The sequence below is a fragment of the Hemicordylus capensis genome, chromosome 1 (genome assembly GCF_027244095.1).
Source record: "Hemicordylus capensis ecotype Gifberg chromosome 1, rHemCap1.1.pri, whole genome shotgun sequence".
NCBI classification, from domain to species: Eukaryota; Metazoa; Chordata; class Lepidosauria; order Squamata; family Cordylidae; genus Hemicordylus; species Hemicordylus capensis.
This window is the reverse complement of record NC_069657.1, coordinates 205,466,194-205,490,653: the sequence shown is the minus strand read 5'-3', so window position 1 is coordinate 205,490,653 and position 24,460 is coordinate 205,466,194. Positions and strand designations below refer to the sequence as shown.

Here is a 24,460-nt window from a genome sequence, read left to right as displayed (position 1 = left end):
CTGTTCCTTTTTCCAGCTCTTCTCCCAACCCTGCAGCCCCAGGGAGCTCTGAGAACACTCCCTCGAGGATTAGGGTATGGCTGTTGAATGCCAGGTCTGTCAATGCTAAAATATCTCTCATCCACAATTTGATTGTGGATGAGCATGCTGACCTGGTATGTGTGATGGAGACCTGGTTGGATGAGCTGGGTGTGGTTGGTCTCTCTCAGCTCTGTCCTCCAGGTTTCCTGATCATGCAGCAGCCCCACCTGGAGGGTCAGGGAAGGGGTGTTGCAGTCACCTTTTGACAGATCTTTCCCATTTCCAGGTGCCCGGTCAGGCAATCTCAGAATTTCAAGTGTTTGTCCTTGAGGGTGGGCCTCCGAGATAGGCTGGTGATTCTGCCGGTGTACCGACCACCCCACTGCACTTCAGTCTCCCTACCTGAGCTGGCGGAGGTGGTCTTGGAGATGGCCTTGTGTTCCCTCAAATTTATTATCTGGGGGGATTTCAGTGTCCACTCTGAGGCCCCCCTAGTAGGTGCAGCTCAGGATTTCATGGCCTCCATGGAAACTATGGGCCTGTCTCAGCTGGTCCTACCCACATGGTCAGGCATACTCTGGATCTGGTTTTTGCCAACCGGGGAATAAATGATCTGGAGGTGGGGGAGGTGGAGATAACTCCCTTGTCATGGACAGATCATCATCAGGTGGGGTCTAGTTTGACTGCTCTGTCTGCCCTCTGCAGGGGTGGTGGACCAATTAGAATGGTCTGCCCCCGGAGGTTTATGGATCCACTTGGTTTCCAGATGGCCCTTGGGGAGTCTCCAGTGTCCAGACCTGGTGACCCTGTTGAGGCCCTGCTGAATATCTGGAATGGAGGGAAAACTGTTGACACGGTTGCTCCTAAATGCCCTCTCCAGCTTGATGGAGCCCGTTTGGCTCCTTGGTTTTCCTCGGAGCTTAGGGCGATGAAACTACTCAGGCGATGGCTGGAATGATGCTGGAGGAATAGTCGTGACAAATACGACTGAACACAGGCTAGAGCCCATTTTAGGGACTACGTGGGGGGTGGGGCAGCGAAGGAATGCTTTTTCTCTGCCTCCATTGCATCTGCTCAGTGCAGACCAGCAGAGCTGGTTTATGTAGCAAAGACATTGCTGCACACATCCCTCCAGGTAATGGAGAAGGAATCATCTACAGCCCACTGCAAGCAGTTTACGTGTCACTTTGCAGATAAAGTCACTCACATCCATGCTGATTTGGACTCCAGAGTTTTGGCAGTTCTGGCAGACATGCCTCTGAAACAATTTGGTCCTATTGTGTTGGATTCTTTTCAATTGGTGCAGCCTGGGGATGTGGACAAGATCCTGGGCAGTGTGCGGGCCACATCGTGTGCTCTTGACCCTTGCCAGGGAGGGTACAGGCAGATGGTTGGAGATGATTATTAATGCTTCATGAAGGGAGGGCAGGATGCCATCGTGCCTCAAGGAGGCAATGGTAAGACCAGTATTTTAAAAGCCCTCCCTGGATCCCTTCAACCCAGACAACTATAGACCTGTCTCTAACCAGCACTTTTTGGGCAAGGTGATAGAGCGTGTGGTGGCATCCCAGCTGCAGAGGGTCTTGCATGATATGGATTATCTGGACCCTTCTCAATCTGGTTTCTGCCCTGGATATGGGACTGAAACTGCCATGGTCACTCTAGTGCAGGCATCCCGAAACTGCGAACCTCCAGATGTTGCTGAACTACAATTCCCATCATCCCAGCCACAAGCTGGGGTGATGGGAATTGTAGTTCAGCAACATCTGGAGGGCCGCAGTTTGGGGACGCCTGCTCTAGTGGATGACTTTCGCTGGGAACTAGACAGGGGGAATGTGTCCCTGTTGGTTCTGCTGAACCTCTCAGCTGCGTTTGATACCATCGACCATGGTATCCTTCTGAACCACCTCTTGAGTATGGGAATTGGAGGTACTGCGTTGGAGTGGCTCCGGTCCTTTCTTGGGGGGAGGGTCCAGAAGGTGGTGCTGGGGGACTATTGCTCTGCTCCATGGCCATTGGCCTGTGGGATCCTGCAAGATTCGATTTGGTCCCCCATGCTGTTTAACATCTACATGGAACCGCGTGGACAGGTCATCCGGGGAATTGGACTGAGTTGTCAGCAATATGCAGATGACACTCAGCTCTATCTCTCCTTGTCACCTGATCCCAGGGAGGCAGTGGATGTCCTGAATTGGGGGCTGGAGGCCGTGATGGGTTGGATGTGGGCTAATAAACTGAGACTGAATCAGGACAAGATGGAGGTAATGTTGGTCAGTAGGAGAGCCAATCGGGATGAGGAGATTTTATGGGTTCTGGATGGGGTTGTGTCAGGAGGTATTTCCTGTAAGGCAGTGCTAAAACAAAGTGCAAGTCACTACTGCTGCAATCAGAGAGAAACTGCTAACAGGTGAATCTAAGCAGGAGGTATGTAACAGGTCATGTGAGCGAGATATGACTGAATGTGATTGGCTAGGGCCAGTATATATACAGACCCTAAGTAAGAGTCCTTTGTCCACCTTGTGATTCTATAACACTGTAGACCTGCTGCTGTAATCCATGTTCCTGCTTTAAGTGTCTTTATGTGTATCTGGACCAGCCGTAGACTGTATATCATGTGAGTGTCCTTCAACTCAATACAATCTGGCTGTGATTTTACTCGTGTCTCTGGGTGTTCTTACTAGGACCTTGCTGAGGGCTAGCAACCTTTACCCTTCAACAACTGCGCAGTTCCAACAGGTTATGGGCCCAGCACGCTTCCACTGCGCCACAGATGAAGAGTGAAGAAGAAGCAGAAGCACAGGTCAACCCCGCTAGCAACGTGGAAGGAAGGGTGAGAACCATGGTGAGTGCACAGACCCTATATCTTCCTGTGAGTAAATTGAACAGGACTAACTATATGGCATGGAGCCTAAAGATAGAAATGTACTTATGCAGAGAAGGCCTGTGGGAGATAGTGCGGGACCCCCCAGAAGAGCCAGACGAGGCACAGGAGAGAGAAAATGAAAAAGCACTAGCCAGCATAATCCTGAGTTTGGAAGACAGACTGCTGGTTCATGTGAAGGTCTCACTAAGGCTGTGGAATGTTGGGAGATGTTGAAAAGGCTGTTTCTGCGAAAAACAGCTTGCTCCAAGTTCACGCTGACCAGAAAGCTATACAGAAAGCAGCTGAAGGCTGGCAAGTCGTTTGCAGCACATCTGAAGTATATGATTGCTACTTTCTCTGAATTGTCAGAACGTGGACTGGATTTCACGGAGAGTCATAAAGCATACGTCATCCTGTCCTCCCTGGATGAGACATGGGACACATTGGTCATGTCTCTGGAAGCTCTAGATGAGCAAGATCCGAGAGTAGAACTATTGTCAGTCCGGTTGATGGAGGAACAGAAAAGGAGAGAGGACAAAGCTTTGAGTCGGCCAGAGAGCGTGAAAGCCTCCAATTGGGAGGAAACAGAAAGCGTCCATGCAGTCCAACGGTGCTTCATCTGTGGGTCCAGAAGGCACCTGCAGAAAGACTGCACACAGAGGTCGACTGGGGAACGAAAAGGGTTCCCACAGCGTAGGAGGAGCCGGCATGTATGCTTCGTCCAAGAGAAGGAAAAGGAGAGCAGCTGTGACTGGCTTGTTGACAGTGGGTGTTCACAGCACATTTTTGCCACACCAGACTTGTGTCCCGAACTGCGGCCAGCTGAGGGAAGACATGTGAGCATGGCCAATGGACAGTGTTCTGAGATCATGGGGGAAGGGACTGTGTGTATCCCTGGTCTGTGTAAAACTGTGAATGTGCTATATGTCCCAGGACTTAAACAGAACCTGGTGAGTGTTTATCGCTTGGACATAGTGGGGTATCAAGTATGTTTTGGCAATAGAGAATGCAGGGTTACTAAAAATGGCAGTGTAGTAGCAAAAGGAAAAATGCGTGACCACTTGTACTACATGGAGCCAACAGAAATGGCCACAGCTGTACAAGTGAACACGCCTGTCCATGATGGGTGTGCTCACTTGCTACATCGTAGATTAGGTCATGCCTGCTTCTCAAACATACAGAAAATGCCAGAATATGCTGAAGGGTGTGCTACAAAGCAATGTGCAAAGTACCTAGACTGTGCAGTATGCAAACAAGCCCAAAGCAAAGCGTACCCTGTACGCAAGCAGAGTAAGAGGGTTACCTCACGCCCGTTTGAGTTAGTACACGCTGACTTAATTGGACCCCTGATACAAACAAAAGGAGGGGCAAAATATGTGATGGTCATAGTAGATGATTATTCGAGGTTCGGGTTTTGTTACTTGTTAAAGGACAAAACAGATGTATTCCCTCGGTTTAAGGAGTGGCTGGCATATGTGGAGAGGAAATTTAATACCTCCATAGCCGAACTCCAAACAGACAGGGGAACAGAGTTCCTGTCGCACCAATTTATAGAGCAAGGCTCGTGGCACAAGGTTTTACACAGAAACCATATATGCGCTACGAAGAGACGTATGCACCTACCGTTAGAGGTGAAACAGTAAGAATGGCATTGGTTTTAGCTAAACAGCGAGGGTATAAGGTATATCACTACGACATTGAGACAGCTTATCTTAATGCTGAGCTAGAGGAAACAATATACATGAAGGAAGCACCAGGATATGAAAGTAATGAGCCAAGTTCTGTATACCAAGTGAAAAGAGCCATATATGGGTTAAAACAGTCAGCCCATAATTGGAACCAGTGTTTAGACAAAGAGTTAAAGAAACTGGGCTACCAAAGAAGCATAGCTGACCCTTGCATGTACATTTGTGGGTCAGAAACCAGTAGAACAATTATACTGGTTTATGTGGATGATCTATTAGTTCTTGTGCATAATGAACAACAAAGGAAAAGAATGGAATCAGAAACTGGAAAGGTGTTTACCCTTAAAAGCTTGGGTGTAATCCAAACGTATATTGGAATGAATGTAGAACATACAGAAAAGGGATATATACTCAAACAGAACAACAAAATAACACAATTGTTAAAAGAATGTAACCTAGAACAATGTAAAACAATTGATACACCTATGGTAACTAATTTTCTTGGTGAAGAGAATTGTGAAAGCAATATGTTTGAAGATGTGGAATTGTATCAATCTGTTATAGGAAAGCGTTTATATCTGGCACATTGGTCAAGGTCGGATATTTCAGCAGCAGTGAATATATTGAGCAGGTTCTCCTACAAACCTACACAAAAACATTGGATGGGAGTAAAGAGAGTATTGCAATACCTTAAAGGTACAGAAAACAAAGGATTACATATAGAACCTGATAAAAGCCTTAACTTAGAAGCATATGCTGATAGTGATTGGGCTGGAGACATATGTGACAGGAAATCCACTTCTGGATATGTGATATTGGTTGGAGGGAGTCTAATTGGGTGGAGAATGCGAAAACAAAACATCGTGACTTCCACAGCAGAAGCTGAATATGCTTCTTTATCAGATTTATGTACTGAATTAATCTGGTATAAACAGATTATGAAAGAAATAGATGAAATTGTAAATTATGCAATTCCTGTATGTGAAGACAACAAATAGCAGAGAATGAAAGAGTAAAAAACAGGAGTAAACACATTGATATAAAATACCAAAATACCAAGCAAGCTGTAGAAGACCAAGTAATAAAATTGAAATACTGTACATCGGAAAGTAATTTAGCCGATATAATGACAAAGCCCCTATGTGCCATGAAGCACCATGAAATAATTGAAAAACTGGGGTTGCGCACCACCTCACAGTAAATTGGAGGGGTGTCAGGAGGTATTTCCTGTAAGGCAGTGCTAAAACAAAGTGCAAGTCACTACTGCTGCAATCAGAGAGAAACTGCTAACAGGTGAATCTAAGCAGGAGGTATGTAACAGGTCATGTGAGCGAGATATGACTGAATGTGATTGGCTAGGGCCAGTATATATACAGACCCTAAGTAAGAGTCCTTTGTCCAGCTTGTAACTCTGTAACACTGTGGACCTGCTGCTGTAGTCCATGTTCCTGCTTTAAGTGTCTTTATGTGTATCTGGACCAGCTGTGGACTGTATATCATGTGAGTGTCCTTCAACTCAATACAATCTGGCAGTGATTTTACTCACATCTCTGAGTGTTCTTACTAGGACCTTGCTGAGGGCTAGCAACCTTTACTCTTCAACAACTGCACAGTTCCAACAGGTTGCACTCCCCTTGAAGGAGCAAGTATGCAGCTTGCGGGTGTTACTGGACCTGGCTCTGCTTTTGGAAGTTCAGGTGGAGGCGGTGGCCAGGGGTGCCTTTGCACGGCTTCGGCTAGTGCACCAGCTGCATCCCTTTCTCGAGAAGGCAGATCTGGCCACAGTTACCCATACCTTAGTCACGTCATGGCTTGGTTACTGTAACACACTCTACGTGGGGCTGCCCTTAAGAATATCCTGCGACTAGTGCAAAATGCAGCAGCTAGGGTTTTATATGGAGCTGCCCGGTGGGATCACATCACACCCTTTTTGAAAGAGCTGCACTGGCTACCAGTTTGTTTCCAGGTCCAATTCAAAGTGCTGGTTTTCACCTTTAAAGCCCTTCACGGTTTGGGCCCGGGATACCTGAGAGACTGCCTGCTCCATAGGATTGCTGCCCAGTTCAGGTGGAGAGGGGTTATCAGAGGGGGCTCTGCTCCAGGTACCGACAATGAGGGAGGCTTGGCTGCCATGCACTCGGGACAGGGTTTTCTCTGTTGCTGCCCCCAGACTCTGGAATGCTCTACCGGTGGCTATTCGCTCCTCGGTTTCCATCACAGTTGTTAGAAAGTGTGTTAAATCTTTGCTTTTTACCTAGCCTTTATATTATTATCTCTACTGCTGCTTCTTTTTATTTTGTACAGTTTTTATGCTTGTATTTTAAATCAAAATTGTTTTATATTTTAGCTTAATATTTTAATTGTCATTTTTATAGTCCTGTTTTTAATTTTTGTGTAAACTGCCTTGGGATTGTTTTAATGAAAGGCAATATACAAATTTAACAAAGAAAGAAAGAAAGAAAGAAAAGCTAGCAATGTAAAGGAAACACAGTAGACAATTGTTGATGCATGAACTCTGTCTCTAGGATTTGGGTCCAATTTAATTAGTTAAACAAAATATTTCAGAAACGAAAGTAAAGGACACAATTCATTCTGCATCTTACCTGTGGCACTGCCCTTGAACAGTCACAGCTGTTTGCAGAAAGGAGGAGGAGCCAACAGAAGTCAATTTTAGCCATGCAACACATTCATTGTGGGAGCAGGGTGGAAGGAAGTGGCAAGAGACTGGAAGGAAGGACTGGATCATCCTCTTAGTTTGTCCACAAGCCCTTGTAATCAATCACATGCTTTTTTGTGAACAAGAGACCATAGTGTGATCAAATTCAGCATACATGCGGGGAGAGAATCACCAAGGAAGTCTAAAACAGACACTTTGAATTTCAAAAGAGGAAACTTCTCCAAATGAGGAGTATGGTGAAAAGAAAGCTGAAAGGGAAAATCAGGAGAGTTACTTTGCTCCAAAATCCATTGAGTTTAGTCAGAACCACAATATTAGAAGCCCAGTTGGATTGTTTACCCAAAAAGAGGAAAGGTACCACTAAGTCCAGGAGGATGCCAGCATGGCTAACAAGTAAAGTCAAGGAAGCCATAAAAGGGAAGAAGACTTCCTTCTAAAATTGGAAGGCCTGCCCAAATGAGGAGAACAGAAGGGAACACAAACTCTGGCAAAAGAAATGCAAGGTGACAATAAGGGAGGCAAAAACAGGGTATGAGGAACATTTAGCTAAAAGCATCAAGGGGAATAACAAAAACTTCTTTAAACACATCAGAAGCAGGAGACCTGCCAGGGAGGCAGCTGGACCATTAGACAATGAGGGAGTGAAAGGGATTGTTAAGGAGAATGTGGAGGTTGCAGAAAAGCTAAATGAGTCCTTTGCGTCCGTCTTCATGGCAGAGGATACTGAGCATATACCTGTTCCTGAACCAGAATTTTTAGAGATGGAGGCTAAAGAACTGAGTCAGATAGAGGTGACAAGAGATAATGTTCTAAACTGTCTGGAAAAACAGAAAACTAGCAAATTGCCAGGGCCAGATAGCATCCATCCAAAAGTCCTCAAAGAACTCAAATGTGAAATTGCCAATTTCCTTGCTAGAACATATAACTTATCCCTGCAATCAGGCTCTGTACCGGAGGACTGGAAAGTAGCAAATGTAACACCAATTTTCAAAAAGGGATCCAGGGATGATCCGGGAAATTACAGGCCGGTTAGCTTAACGTCCATTCCAGGCAAATTGATTGAAAGCATCCTCAAGGACAAAATTGTGTAAAACATAGAACAACAGGCCCTGCTGGGAGAGAACCAGCATGGCTTCTGCAAAGGTAAGTCTTGCCTCACAAACCTTTTGGAGTTCTTTGAGAGTGTCAGCAAGTGTGTGGGTAAAGGTAATCCATTTGACATAGTATACTTGGACTTCCAAAACGTTTTCGACAAAGTTCCTCATGAAAGACTCCTGAGGAAACGTAGCAGTCATGGGATAAGGGGCAAGTGCATGTGTGGATTGCTAACTGGTTGAAAGACAGGAAAGAGAGAGTAGGTATAATTGGAGAGTTTTCACAATAGAGCAAAGAAAGTAGTGGGGTCCCTCAGGGATCTGTTCTGGGGCCAGTGCTTTTTAATTTATTTGTAAATGATCTAAAAGTAGGAGTGAGCAGCGAGGTGGCCAAATTTGCAGATGATACCAAACTGGTATCACTACTTTCACTACGTTCAGGTAGTGAAATCCAAAATGGATTTGAGGAGCTCCAAAAAGATTTCTCCAAACTGGGTGAGTGGGTGACAAAATGGCAAATGAGGTTCAGTGTTGGCAAGTGTAAAGTGATGCACTTTGGGACAAAAAAGCCCAACTTCAAGTATACGCTGATGAGATCTGAGATCTGAGCTGTCGGTGACTGAACAACAGGAGAGGGATCTTTGGCTTGTGGTGGAATTCTTGTTGAAAGTGTCGACGCAATGTGTGGCAGCTGTGAAAAAGGCCATTTCCATTATAGGGATCATTAGGAAGGGACTGAAAATAAAACTGCTCATATTATAATGCCCCTATACAAAACTATGGTGCGGCCACACCTGGAGTGCTGCGTACAGTTCTGGTCACCACAGTTGGTGTACAGAATTGTACAGAGTTGTAGAACTGGAAAAGATGATCAGGGGGCTAGAGCACTTTTCTTATGAGGCAAGGCTACAACACCTGGGGCTTTTTAGTTTAGAAAAAAGACGACTGCAGGGAGACATGATAGAGGTCTATAAAATCACGCATGGTTTGGAGAAAGTGGATAGAGAGAAATTCTTCTCCCTCTCACATAAAACTAGAACCAGGTGTCATCTCATGAAATTGATTGCCAAGAAATTTAGGACCAAAAAATGGAAGTATTTTTTTACACAAAGCATAATCATATTGTGGAATTCTCTGCCACAAGATGTGGTGACAGCCAACAATCTGGAAGGCTTTAAGAGGGATTCGGATAACTTCATGGAGGAGAGGTCTATCAATGGCTACTAGTCGGAGGGCTATAGGCCACCTCCAGCCTCAAAGGCAAGATGCCTCTGAGTACCAGTTGCAGGGGAGTAACAACAGGAGAGAGGACATGCCCTCAACTCTTAGCTGTGGGCATACTCTCAACTCCTGCTAGTAGCCGGCATCTGGTGGGACACTGTGTGAAACAGGATGCTGGAATAGATGGGCCTTGGGCCTGATCCAGCAGGGCTGTTCTTATGTTCTTACTGTGCTGGGGGTGTACAAGGCAGAGCACTTGCTGTTTTGAATTTCAAACTGAGAGGTGTTTTCTCTCACTGCATAAGAGACTGTTAGTTTAGTATTTTCTTAGCCTATGTTTAATTAGTAATAAATATCAAATTCTTGTTTCTCAGTTAATGTAAGCTTCCTGTGTAAAAACCTATACAAGATAAGTAATTTCTCTGCAACAAAGTGAAGAACTGTGCACCATTTTAATGCCTGTAGTAAGACTGAAGATTCCCTTTTAGAACAATGGCATTCTTTTATGATGGACCGGGGGAAGTCCTAGACCAGGACTACTCAGTTTGGCTTGTGTGACTCTGTGGTTGTGGTTTGTTTTTGCTTTTATTTAGTTACTTTATTGCATTATTCTATTACAACTGTTTAAATAACACATTTTAAATTAATGTGGAGAAACATGGTAGTGAGATTAGTTTCTGTTTCCAAATCTGGTTTTAAGAAACACTGTTTGAAAGAAGCAGGTATGTCCATTGATAGTTACACTTCTTTTCATGAATCTCCTTATGCAATATTATTCAAAATCATGATTAGAAATAGCTAGTTTGGAAGTCAGTTAGAAAATGTGTCAAGCATTCATCACTCCCTATTTTATAGTCACAGTCTGATTAAAGAATGTGGGGTGGGGGGCGGGGGGAGACCCATTTTGTCCAAGTTTCATGAACAGAGTAGAAAAAACAGCCCAGAGCACTTAAAGCTTGGGGAGGGGACTGTAGCTTAGTGGTAGAGCAACTGTTTTGCAGAGATTCAATCCTCGGCATCCCCAAGAAGGACTGGGAAAGACTGCTGCCTGAAACCTTGGACAGCGGCTGCCAGTCAGTGTAGACTGTACAGAACTAGATGGACTAAGTGGTCTGATTAATGAGAAGGGAGAGTCCTATAGTATGTTCCAAGCTTAAGCATTTCTCCACAAGGTTCCCCTCTCCTATTACAGGACATTTGTATACAACAATGAGCACAAATATACTCTTTCACAGAAAAGCAATAAAGACCAAGAGGTTTTGTGTGGTGCCTATATACAGTTTTTCCACACTGGAACATGGTGGAAATGGTCTCTCTCTGCAGAAACTATACAGCCAAATATTTAAGCTATCATTTTGTTCAGTGTTTCATTGGTATAGGATTGTTGTACTTTGGCAGTCGATCTCACCACTAAATCTTCATCACTGTCTTTTTACAGAAATCTGGCACTGACTGAAGAAGCACTCTGGGTTCACCTTGCCCATTTTCTCCTTTCAGATGGACTGTACCAATTAACAATCTATATTCTTCATTTTGTTTTGTCTAGTATTGTTTTGGGCCTTAAATAACAGATAATATAATTTTCCCATTATTTAGCATGACCTATTTTTAGCCATCTTGAATATCTGATGGCAATTTTTCATTTTGCTGCTCAAGTATAGGATGGCCATTCACATTTAATCATATCAACAGATTACCTCAATGAATACAAATGTGTTACATTATCTTTAAATAAATGAATATCAATATGTTCCAGGGTAACAGAGGTAATTGCATATTGATAACAGTTATTATCATAAGTCATGGCTGCTGGCAGAAAATGCACTTGTATTTTTTTTTTAATAAGGTACAATAAGGTGGTCTATTTTGAGCTGATAGAAAAGCTATTTCCCATACATAATATGGTATCACTTTAATATAGCCGACAGACCCAGGGAATAGATAAAATGCAAAATGTAAACTTGTGAATTGCAAGATTTTATAGTCTTTTGGAACTGGGGTGGATATCACAAGAGCCTTAGGAAAGCTAATATGAAGAGGAGTCATTATCTGAGGCAGGCTGCTGAAGTTTCCATTCCACTCACCCACCAAAGTAGATAACAGGAACAAGCCCATTACCCTGAATTCCTACAAGAAGATATTGCAGATTTGGTGTTGTAGTTTATTGGAGTTTGCAAAATAATCTATAATCAGAAAGACATTAGAAGGGTGTGTGTGTGTGTGTGTGTGTGTGTGTGTGTGTGTGTGTGTGTGTGTTTGTAGTCTTCTCAAATATTACAATCCAGATATTTGTTATATATATTCAGATATAAAGGAATGCAAGAAAACTGTATTTATTGTGTAGTAAGCAAAAGTAAAATGGCTGTAACTTGAGAACAGCATTATGGAACTCCCAAGAGTTTCTAAGAAGAATGATTTGTACCCAAAGCCAAGCAGAATTCCACTCCTACAATGGGACTTCCTTGCCCTCTTCTTCCCCATTGTAGTCTCTTGTAGTGGTGTGCCAAACCATTCATGGTTGAACAGGTCCACAGCAAACTGGGCTGGTTTGACTGGTTTGATCACGGACCAGACCATCCCCAACAAAAAGGGTCCAGTCTACGATTAAACCAGACCAAACCCAGCCCAAAGCAGGCCAAACACAGAGGCCAATTGCGTGCTGCCGCCTCCGCCACTGAGAAGGTAGGCGGAGCACTGAACAGGCCTGCTGGTAAGCATCTCTTTCAGTTTTAAAGGTGCCTCTCTCTCGCCTCTCTCGCCACTCCCCCACTGTTTTTTATTACTTATGGAAGCAATCCAGTGAGGATTCCCCTTTACAGGTGCTCAAACTGGTGAACCGGTTTGATCAAATTGATTGGACCAGCCATTCAGTTTGATTGAAATAGTTCACAGACTGTGGTCCAGTCCGAATCTGGGCCAAATTTGGACCAAATCGCTCAAACCAGTTCCATGTGCACCCCTAGTCTCTTGGACCTGCCAAAAAGCTACTCCTGAGGATCAGGGGAACTTTGCAAAAGCAGTACAATGCAGTGTGGGTCATTGCAGAAATCAGAGAGTTCCTCTTGCTCAAGCAAAAGTGTCTTTCACTCAGGGTAGGACTCATTGGATTCAAGCCTGGATCCTGACTTGCACAAGAAGATTGAAGCTCAGACAAAAGGGATTATCCATACCCTCCTCTCCATTGCAATCCCCTCCATGCACCCCCATGCACAAAGCTTCCAGAATGAACACTGCAAGGGGAAGGAATCGGCAAGCAAAAATCCCCCCCAAAAAAACACCAGGTGGAGGCCCCTTGCATGAATAGAATGAAGCAGAACAAAGTCAGAATCCAAACGGATGTGGTTGATAGTATCAAGATCTAAATAAGAGGTCTCTAAACTGATGGCAACACTTCCTCTATGACACATATGGAGAGCTGTGTGACTATAAAATGAATGCACACAATGCTGCATATCATCACATCCTCTACATAGGAACATAAGAAACTACCATATACTGAGTCAGACCATTGGTCTATCTAGCTCAGTATTGTCTTCACAGACTGGCAGCTGCTTCTCCAAGGTTGCAGGCAGGAATCTCTCTCAGCCCTATCTTGGAGAAGCCAGGGAGGGAACTTGAAACCTTCTGCTCTTCCCAGAGCGGCTTCATCCCCTGAGGGGAATATCTTGCAGTGCTCACACATCAAGTCTCCCATTCAGATGCAACCAGGGCAGACCCTGCTTAGCTATGGGGACAAGTCATGCTTGCTACCACAAGACCAGCTCTTCTCTATAGACCCATTCTTAACCTCCACAAGGGTCCCCCAACCTTCTGAACAGAGTTTAGGCAACCTGATTAGAAAGTCAGATGAATGAACAGAGATTGAGAGGTGGGGCCACTGGACATGGTTCCAACCCTTCCTTCACACATTCCTTGTATAGAACATGTCATCCACACAGGATGTGGACAAGTCTTTTTGACAACAAAAATCTTTCTCTGTCATAATATGAATCAAATGCCATATATAAGTGGGAAACAAAATGGACATTATACCCCAATTTATTTTTTTCTTTACCTTTTAATATTTTTTTAATTTATTTAAAACATTTATATACCACCCAGAATGCAAGTCTCTGGGCAGTTAACAACAAAATGATAAAAACAGATAAAAAGATTAAAACATTACAACAATTAAGACCAATGACTCATTTCAGCTAAACATCTTGCATCAATATCCAAACATCCAATGCAGATATGAGTCTGGGATGTGACTGGGGGGGTGGGGGGGAGAATGCAAACCTGTTTTCTGAAAAAAAGTATGCTAATCATGCCACATAATCCTATGCATGTTTACTCAGAAGTAAGACCAGCTGTATTCAATGAGGCCTGCTCCCAAATATACACAGCAGTAGACTTAAAGCTATACAACAGAACAGAAAATTCTTCTTAAACCCTTGCAGAATTTGGTGGGGGTAATTACTTATAGAGCAGAGTGTTTCAGGAGCTACCTCACTCCCATTACATCAGAGGTTAACAGGGTCTCAGGGGCAACAGCTTGTAAATGATAAGCACGGAGATTCATGTAAGGTTAAACTAATCTATTTTATTCAGAAGTCCATGATGATAAGAAAGACCTATATCTAACCACTGGCTACATGTTGGTCAGAGAGAGACCTATAGAAGCATGGTGCTGAGAGAGAGAGAGAGCTAGAAGCATTCTGGGAAGAAGAAGGAAGACATTCCCAAGAAGTTCCTGAGTACTTTCTATCCATAGAGGGGTCATAGAGGCAGAGATAAAAAGGAATGATCAGGATCTTATCTTTCCCTATCTATCTATCTCTACTCCCAGTACCCCTAGTGGTCATTAGGGTTACTGGTGCAAATAGTCGATGCTATCTGGAGCTGGATCTCCAACAGGATTCAGGAGAATTCAGGGGCGTAACTACAATTAGGCAGGGGGAGGCCGTTGTCTCGGGGGCCCCCCCACCCGATCTTCCTTCCTTCATTTAAATTTTTTTTCCTCGTCCTCCTTGTTCTGGCACCACCCGCTATTTCCTTGTTGTTTTTCTTCGTGAGTCCACCCTTTGCATCGTGCGGGCTCCTCCTCCTCCCCCAAATCCCCATCCATTGGCTGGCTGTGGTGGTCACGTGAAGAGAGTCACATGATTATCAGCTGGCTGCCTGGAGAACGCGCCGGCTGAGCAAGCAAGCGGACTCCTGATCTTTGCTTCTGAAGCAGTGTAATCAGTAATCGAGCAGTGTATACATAGAGAAAGGAAAAAAGAGCAAGACGTGTCTGAGCTTCTGGTTAACACGGAAAGCAGCCGTGCGTTGGACTTGATTCTTTCTGGACGCAGTGAAGTCACTGTATCCCTTGATAGCTTTCTAGTGAAACCCGCTCTATTTTACAGTTACATTTCAGTCCCGAATTGCCAATAAGGTGCAGTGATATAAGACTTTCATAGAGATGCTGTCGTTTCCGGCAGTGTTTTTTGGGGGGTGGGGGCACTGTTAGGCACATAGAGATAAGAAAAAGCGTAGAGTGACACATAGTCTGACCTAGTTTCAGTAGCCTCCCCCCCCCCGGAGGGGAGAGTTAGAACTGCCCACAGGGGCAAAAATGGAGAAACTGGGCATAATCATGATTGGACAGCAAGTGTTCTCTCCAGGAGGAAAGGTACCATCAAAGAAAAATGCATGCTTTTTCTAGCTCGGGGTTTATTTCATGTTGAAAACATAATAGTAAGGCATTTAAATTTGCATCGTGACTATATGCGATCAATGAAGAACCAGGCTTCTGCGCCGCAGGTGGTCTGAGGGGGCAATGTAACTATATTAACCTTTCCTGCAACCTGAGGGGTTTTCTTGGAAATTCAAACCAGGTCCAGTCCCCTTTGAAATATCAACTGTCTGGACTGCCTTGCAGGGCTGTTGTAAAACACTCTTTCATGTCTAAAATATGTGAATAGAGCTATTTTCTAAATGTGTAAAAACAACACCAACAAACCACGGGTTTCCACACGAATTAAAGGGATGATAACAAAACCTGGAGAGAAAGAGCATGAACGTTTCTCTTTGCTGGTACCTTGTGTATAGCATGGGGCAGGGGGCAGGGAGGAGAAGTCTTTTAAAGTTAAATTTTACCATTCTTATTTTTGTGCAAAAGGGTTCTTCCGATTATTAGATGTTCCGGAGTACATCCCTGCATAACAACACTAGATTACTTTGCAGGGTACTAATGGTATGTTTCCCAGAGTATGGGAAACACCTCTATCAGGCAGCTGCGATATAGGAAGATGCTGAAAGGCATCATCTCATACTGCATGGGAGGAGGCAATGGTAAACCCCTCCTGTATTCTACCAAAGAAAACCACAGGGCTTTCGTGTCATCTATACCTTGCAACTAGTTGGGATAGTTGACAGAGACATCGGGCCAGAGGAAGGAGAGGTATGCGGTGACGGGGGGGGGGGATTTAAGAATTTTGTCTCAGGGCCCACTCCAACCTAGTTACGCCCCTGGGAGAATTATTTTGCAATTATCATACACTGGACATGAGCTTACTTTATTAATATGACAAGCAAAGCACTGATTCTCAGCTGTTTCTTACAGAGAGTTGGCCCTACAACATAGGCAGAGTTTTGCCCGTGTTAGGGTCCCTCTGATGAATTCAAAATGAAGAAAGGAGAGAGAGGAAACCAATACAAGAATGAAGTAGAGACTTCACAAGTGCGTTGAAAATATTTTTTCAGCCAAAATCTTTTAGAGTCACAGCGCTTTGCCCTTTCTCATGAAATCCACCCAGCCCTCAAGTTCAGCAAACATGATGATGGAGAAGCAAGACTGTGCTTGCTAACCACACCCCTGTCCAAATAACCTTCTAATGTTCACTCATATTCATCTTTTCCTAGTTTTGTGTTGTCAGCACTCTTAAAATGCCTTCCCCCCCAACATATCTTCCCATCTTTCATTTCTAATAAATAGGTATCTGTAGTTATAATTAGCTGTTAGGGGTTTTTTGTGGGTTTTATGGTAGTGTCATTTTTCTGCATGAATTCTCTTGTCCAAATTGCACTTGATGTTTGCAAATATTCCAGCTGTAATTACGGCTGAAATGTTTCATACATTTTTGAGTATCTGTGTTTCTAACATCTGCTTAACCAATTGTTTAGCAATGAATGCATGTAAACAAAATGAATAAATAGGCTTTGTGGAATCAGTTATGGGCTAAAGAGGCCAACATTTATGATAACCAGCATTGGTATTAATAATTTCTTCAGCATTCTGTGATGTGTGAAGTGCTGTAGAATTCAAATCTCATTGCTTCTAACAACCGCCATCCTGTGAGGTAGGATAGACTAAATGAGGTTGGATCCATAGGAGAAAGTTGATCCAACCCATAATATTGCCCGATTTTAGTGATATTTGACTTCAGTGTACAAGCCACGGATCAACAAAAAGATGTAGACAGAAATGTTTGATCCCCTTTCTTCACCTTCATGAAGGTTACAGAACTATTGGGGAAATGAATTACATAAAGCCAACAAGAAGGTAAGGTGAAGGTGTGATGACAGATTTTTCTACCTGACAGAACTGTTAAAGTTGCAAATGTCTTCAGCTGTTTGGGCGATGTCATGGAAGGAATATGCACTGGGTTGAATCTTAAATTACCTCTCAATGAATGGCAACTCCTTCCGTTCACAGGAGGAAAGTTGCATTCAAGGAAGGGGTCCACAGAAGGAGCCACTGTTCACAGAGTGGTAAGTTAGGATCCAACTCACTGGGTTCCAATGTGGCTAGGTTTTGCTACATTTTTTGTATTATATGTTCTAGTCTTATGTAACGTTTTTTGTTGTACAGTCTGATCTACGATCGTAATAAAGTTTAGCTATCTATCTACTGGGTTCACTTGGTGGTTATGTGAAGGCTGGTCTAAGAGCTTGTAGGGTGCATGGGTGCATACAAGGTTCCATATGAAGAAGGAAACGGGCATAGATATAACTGAAACTCTTGGACTCTCTCTACAATGTCTTCAAGTTTCCGGAGTGAAATGCATTTAGCCATTTCAGACAAGGTGAATGAAGAACAAATCTCACTGCAGGTGTCCCCTCAACTGCAATTTAGTTATAATGCCTCCTTTTCTAAAACTGCAGACATGGAAATACTGGATTAAGAAAAAAACCATAGCTATTCATATCTAGCTTACACTGGTAGCCTGGAGTAGGGTTGTGAGGACTACCACTTCACTGATCCCTGAGGGCCCAGTGCCTAAGGTGGAATTCCAGGAGGAGACAGCAGCTACCACTGCTTTTTTTCCTCATACCTATCACCTCATCCACAAATGGGAATGTCTCTGGGGACATTTCCATGTGTGGAAAGTGAGCAGATGGGAGAAGGTAGTGGTGGCACATGAGACTCCTGACGTTGCTGCCCCCTGCCACCCTCTCTCTTTCAAAGGGACTTTCTGAACCCCTGTGATAACACAAGACACTCTGGAGTGCCCAAGGAGGAGAGAAGGAGCCACTGCCAAGAAATACAGCAGTGGCTTCTTCTTCTATCACAGTCCTCTTCAACAAATGGGAGCAACTGATGGAGCTCCTCCTCCTCCTCCCACTCTTTCCCCATTTGCCAAAGAAGAAGGGAGTTAAACTGCCCACCCACTGGCCTGTCCATCCGCCACTGCTGCATGGCCTACCCTCTTAGGTAAGCTGGAGGGGATGTGCTCGGGGTGGAAGCATCAGGAAGGGGGCACCAGGAACTGAGTGCAGGGCTTTGCCCCACTGATAACAGCAAATTGGCTCTGCCCCTTCCCCCATAGCTTTTCCTGCAGGCTTCAAAAATGTGATTGCCCACATTTGAACCCTACAGGGGGAAAGCTTCTTGGAGGGCAATTAGGAATACATAAACAACATGAGAGAAGAAGGTTAAGCACCATTCCTTTAGTGCCATTTAAAGAACAAATGGTTGATTTTTTAAAAAATATTTATGTTGCAGTAAATGCCCAGAAACGGAAGTTTGGGGTGGCATACAATAATAAATAAAAATAACAATATAAGGTAGCTTCAGTTCTCAGAGCAACAGCAGTAGAGAAGATGGATCGATGCAGTTTTCTCAGTTTTATGAACTTGCCAAGGCTTTGTCTTGACCTTGTCAGTTTCACCAGCGAGTGGAGGCAGAGTATCATAAGAACATATATTCATTTTATTTTACTTATTTATTTAACGTATTTTTATACCACCCAAAACTATGTCTCTGGGCAGTTTACAACAAAATAAAAACAGAAAGTAAAACATTAGTTAAAACAAAAACAAAAAGTTTAAAACATTGCAACAATTTAAAAAAATTTTAAACAATATTTTAAAACAGCATTAAAACTATTAAAACAATATTAATTAAAAGCCTGGGTGAACAGATGCATCTTTAAAGACTTTTTGAAAGCTGTCAGAGATGGGGAGGCTCTTATTTTACTAGGAAGCTCATTCCAAAGCCTTGGTGAAGCAGCAGAGAACATAAGGACAGACCGGTTTGATCAGGCCCAAGGCCTATCTAGTCCAGCATCTTGTTTGGCACAATGGCCTGGGGAGCCCACAGGCAAGAGGTGAGGGCATGCCCTCTCTCCTGCTGTTGCTCCCCTGCAAGTGGTATTGAGAGTCTTTGAGACTCTGAGGCTGGAGGTGGCCAACATCCACCAAACTAGTAGCCACTGATAGACTTGTCCTCCGTGAATTTGTCTAAGCCCCCTTTAAAGCCATCCATTCCAAACTAGTGGCCATCACCACAACCCATGGCAAAGTATTCCATAGCTTATCCTCGTATAATGATAAGACCAGCTCCGGATAAGTGCTTGACAGTGATATCTGCCTGCAGAGCAGATATAGCTAAATATGGGACACGAGCGGCCTGTGTAGTCGACACAGCTAGCTTCCCACAGTCAGCATTTAGGGGGTCTTTTGTGTAGGATCATTGCCTCTTCTAAAAACATTTTCCAGTTCAGTGCTGCAGCACTGAATGGGAACAGCAAAAGGCAATTACCAAAGGGATACTCCCCAGTAAGGTAACATAGTTGCTCTCTGAGACCTGGTTTAAACAGGATGCCATACATATTTTTTAGCACTGACCCAAACAGGATTCTGCACACTTGGTGGCATGCATAAACAATGTGCTGGTGTCATGTACATAATAATAATAATAATAATAATAATAATAATAATAATAATAATAATAATAATAATAATAAATAATAAAAAATAATTTGATTTCTATACCGCCTTTCCAAAAATGGCTCAGGGTGGTTTACAAAGAGAAATAACAAATAAGATGGCTCCCTGTCCCCAAAGGGCTCACATTCTAAAAAGAAACATAAGACACACACCAGCAACAGTCACTGGAAGTACTGTGCTGGGGGTAGATAGGGCCAGTTACTCTCCCCCTGCTAAATAAAGAGAATCACCACGGTAAAAGGTGCCTCTTTGCCCAGTTAGCTGGGGTAAGCAGTGTAAGTATCCTAGGAAGCCTTAGCCTGGGAGTACAATGCTTGCTTGCTTGATTGATTAAGTGTAATCAAGTCATGTCAACTCTTAGCGACCACAAAGATAGATTTTCTCGAGGATGCTCTGTCCTCAACTTGGCCTTTAAGGTCTCTCAGTGGTACATTCATTGCTGTCGGAATCGAATCCACCCACCTTGCTGCTAGTCATCCTCTTCTTCTCTTTCCTTCAACTTTCCCCAGCATTATGAACTTCTCAAGGGAGCTGGATCTTTGTATAATATGTCCAAAGTGTGATACTTTGAGCCTGGTCATTTGTGCCTCGAGTGAAAATTCTGGATTGATTTGTTCTTTGAGACATTTGTTTGTTTTCCTGGCTATCCATGGTATCCTCAAAAGTCTCCTACAACATCAAAGTTCAAAAGCATCAATACTTTTTCCATCTTGCTTCTTCAAAGTCCAGCTTTTGCATACATAGAGTGTCACAGGAAAAACCATGGTCCGAACGATTCTAATCTTTGTAGGTGTAGACACATCAAGGCATCTAAATATCCTTCCCAAGGTCTTCATTGCAAACCTACCAAGTGGTAGTCTGCATATTTCTTGACTGCTGGACCCTTTACTGTTGACCGTCGATCCTAACAGGCAGAAGCTATCCATCACTTCAGTGTCTTCACTGTCAATTCTGAGGCTAGCTGCTGTACCTCTTGTCATTAGTTTAGTCTTCCTTGCCTTTAGTTGTAGTCCCTTCCCCCCCCCTCCATTATAGAGCCAGCGTGGTGTAGTGGTTAGAGTGCTGGACTAGGACCGGGAAGACCTGAGTTCAAATCCCCATTCAGCCATGATACTTGCTGGGTGACTCTGAGCCAGTCACTTCTCTCTCAGCCTAACTTACTTCATAGGGATGTTGTGAGGAGAAACTTAAGTATGTAGTACACCGCTATGAGCTCCTTGGAGGAAGAGCAGGATATAAAATGTAGATAATAATAATAATGTGCTCCTTGACTTTCATTACTAGAGCTTGCAGATCATCCACATTCTTGACTATCAGAGTGGTGTCATCAGCGTAGTGCAGGCTATTGATGTTTCTTCCTCCAACTTTAAAACCATGCTCATCTTTTTCCAGTCCAGCTTCTCTCAGTATATGTTCAGCATATAAATTGAATACATAAGGGGAAAGTAGACAGCCTTGTCTTACTCCTTTGCCGATCTGGAACCAGTCTGTTTCACCATGTTCTGTCTGGACTGTGGCTTCCTGTACTGTGTAGAGGTTTCTCATGAGAACAATGAGATGTTCTGGGATGCCCAATTTCCTAAGGATATTCCGCAACTTGACATGGTCAATGCAATAAAAGGCTTTTCTGTAGTCAATAAAGAACATATTGATGTCTTTTTTGTATTCTTTGGCTTTCACAATTATCCAGTGTACATCAGCAATGATGTCTCTTGTTCCTCGGCCTTTTCTGAAACGAGCTTGAACATCCGGCATCTCCCTTTCCACATAGGGCTCTAATCTGTATTGGATGATCCTGAGCATTATTTTGCTAGCATGTGAAATTAAGGATATTGTGCTAAAACCTGAACCTGAGTACTGCCTTGCAGGCTGGGGGGTAGTTTGCACATGGGGTGCCACTAATCCCCCCCACCTGCAAGGCAGGTGGGGGGGATCTTTTTTAGGAATTTTTAATTTTTTAGATTCTTTGGTGTGTAATGAATCCTCATAGGGATTCATTATGAGGGAAAGTCATAACACACCAAAGAGTACAAACACTTCAAAACTTCCTAAAATATAAACTGAGTACCCCACTGCCTTGCTGGTTAGCACCCAATGTGCCCTACCATAATGAATCCTCATAGGGATTCATTATGAGGCAAAGTCATAACTCACCAAAAATTGCAGCTGTTAAGCAGAATGATGACTGCACGTTTTGCTCCATAACACCACTTCTAGAAGGGAATTACTTTAAAAAAACAAAAGCCAGGAATCCCGGGGAATGAATAAGACAAACTCAAATCTCAAATTGATTTGAACTGAATCTGGGAACATTCGATACAAGCTCGAATTTGGTCGGGGTAACTGGGCAGATTTATTTCAAGGTCGAAACACTCGAATCCACCAGATTTGAGTCCAATCTATTTGACCTTGAAACCATTCACACATCCCTACTTCCTAAATGTAAAGCTGATGTTCTTCTTTTCCTGCCCTTTCATGCACCATGGGTTGCTGAGGCACGACAGGACACTTTCACAGGCATCAGCTGCCAAAGTCATTTGTGACACTGCGGAAGGAAACCCCACAGAGGAAATTTTCTTAATATGCCCAGGTTCATGTATAACTAGGCCTGAACAGGATTTCGTTTTACAGAAATTGTGTTCAGTTTTCCTCAAAGTGGCACTAAATCTATTGCTTAGGCCGCAAAGAGAGACACAAAAGAGCATTTCCTCCTTTAATACTTTTTAAAAGTAGATATGGTTAATCTAGGTAATAACTTAAATGGGAAGCTAAAAAAAACATCGGAGCTCTTCATATAGTGTGTGGATATAACATTCTGAATATATCCATACATAATTAGACAGGTGTATAAAGACAGGCAGGAGGCTTAATTTTTCTGCTTCATCCCATGATTAACAAGAAATGAGCTGTGGTTTTTTAAAAGAAAAAATAAAATGCCTTAAACGCGAGAATTTATTTGCAGTCATTTAAGTCACCTAGTTCTAAATCCAAAACCTTTGATCATATTTAATCTGTTGAAAGGCTGAATTGTAATCAGCCTAAGATCCATTACACTGTGGGGCTGTAGCACCAGTGCATGACAGAATGCTATTTTCCATTAGTTCATTGTTTGCTGGAAATACAAATACTTGATATGCTTAATAGCCCCCCAAAAGAATGTTATTGTATTTTAGGATTGGCCACTAATGAGAATTTTTGCTTGTTATTAAAAAATAAATAAGCAGTGCCACAAGGACCATTTTTTAAAATATTGACACTCATTTGAAATATCAGCAATGCTGAACAATCAGAACAACACTCCAAATTATACCTTTTTAGTGTAGGAACTGTGTGTCTTCTCTTTTTGATGAAAATGGATGTTTACAGGGTCTTTTGAAATGGGATTGATTTTCCTAATAGTTTTTATTGAGCTATGAAGAATTTCTCTCCAATTCCACAATGCCAGGGAGAGTTCTACAAAATAATTCTTGACGTTATTCAGAGGCCTCATTCACACTGAACACATCTGCCGGACTCCTAAGCTGGACTCACTAAATGGCATGGTTTTCTGATGCTCATTATGGAGGAATATCTCACCAGTTCAGTACGGTCAAGAAGTAAAAGAATTGTGCTGGACTGGAAGGCATGGGTTCAAGTCCCATGACGGTCATGGTGACTGCACTGGACATGGTGATGGACACTGGACCGCATTGAGGGCAAGTCTCTGTCTCTCAGCCTCATTTCAGCCCAATTCAGACATTATATTGTATGTGCATTTGGGTACATGCAACTTACAAATATAAATGTTTTTGTCTGAATGACTGTACCTGTGTTCATTTTAAAAGTTAACCCAGGTACACATCCCTCAAATGCATTGTACAGACAGGAAATGTACTACTGTACATGCATTAAGCATAATGTGTGAATAACTGTATATACATACAGATCCATACATGCATATATTGTACACAGGTTGTACATGCATTGAACATAAAATGTGACTACAGCTCTACTGATCTATAAAGCACATGACTGCCAGACATGGAAGCATTTGGGTACCCATGTGTATCCACTTTGGCTATAAATTTGTATACAACTCATTTTTATGACCAATTCCACACAGATCATAAATGTGATACAACATCATGTCTACATAGGAACAATCAGAAGGAAAACTAAGCAAAAAAGCACAATGAGACACAGTTTTAGAGTTCTTGTACTGAATGTGAGGAAAACTAAGTACTGTAAAGGAAACTTGCATTGCACTGAATTTTAAAGAAACAGCTAATCAACACAGTCTGATAATTATGCACTGTTTCAGTTTTCATCATCATAAAGCCAACCGGGTTGCTCGTTTGTTTCATATGAATTTGCCAATTTCCCACAACTGTATCTGGAAACTCAGATGAAAATGCCTATTATCTATTGTATGTCAAAAGAATACCACTGCCATAATAGAATAATCTGCTCTGCTTTCCACCAACATATTTCTAATATGAATGCAAGTGCTGAGAGAGAAGGTTCACGTCCTGATGTTGAAAATCAACTTAGCTACAGTGAAGGAAGTGAGAAATTTGTTCAACGAAAAGGGAAAGGCTGCACAGTTCAGGGGCAGTATGGGATGCCAAGGGGCTAAGGAAGAGAGCAGAGTTGCCAGGTCCCGATGGTGAAAGAAGTTGATAATATCCATCACCAACAAAGTGGAAAGAGAGGATGCTTTTCT

The 24,460-nt window shown here is 43.0% G+C and overlaps 1 long non-coding RNA gene across 2 annotated transcripts; it reads left to right on the top strand.

The window, feature by feature from the left end:
- Nucleotides 1–5,664: 5,664 nt before the first annotated feature.
- LOC128340857 (uncharacterized) lies at nucleotides 5,665–23,555 on the top strand. 2 transcript variants are annotated; one of them, XR_008314033.1, is made up of 3 exons: nucleotides 5,665–6,069; nucleotides 17,243–17,298; nucleotides 23,240–23,555. It is a non-coding gene; the product is annotated as an uncharacterized LOC128340857 (long non-coding RNA). The 2 variants fall into 2 exon arrangements; XR_008314032.1 differs by lacking the exon at nucleotides 5,665–6,069 and adding an exon at nucleotides 14,743–14,980.
- Nucleotides 23,556–24,460: the final 905 nt, after the last annotated feature.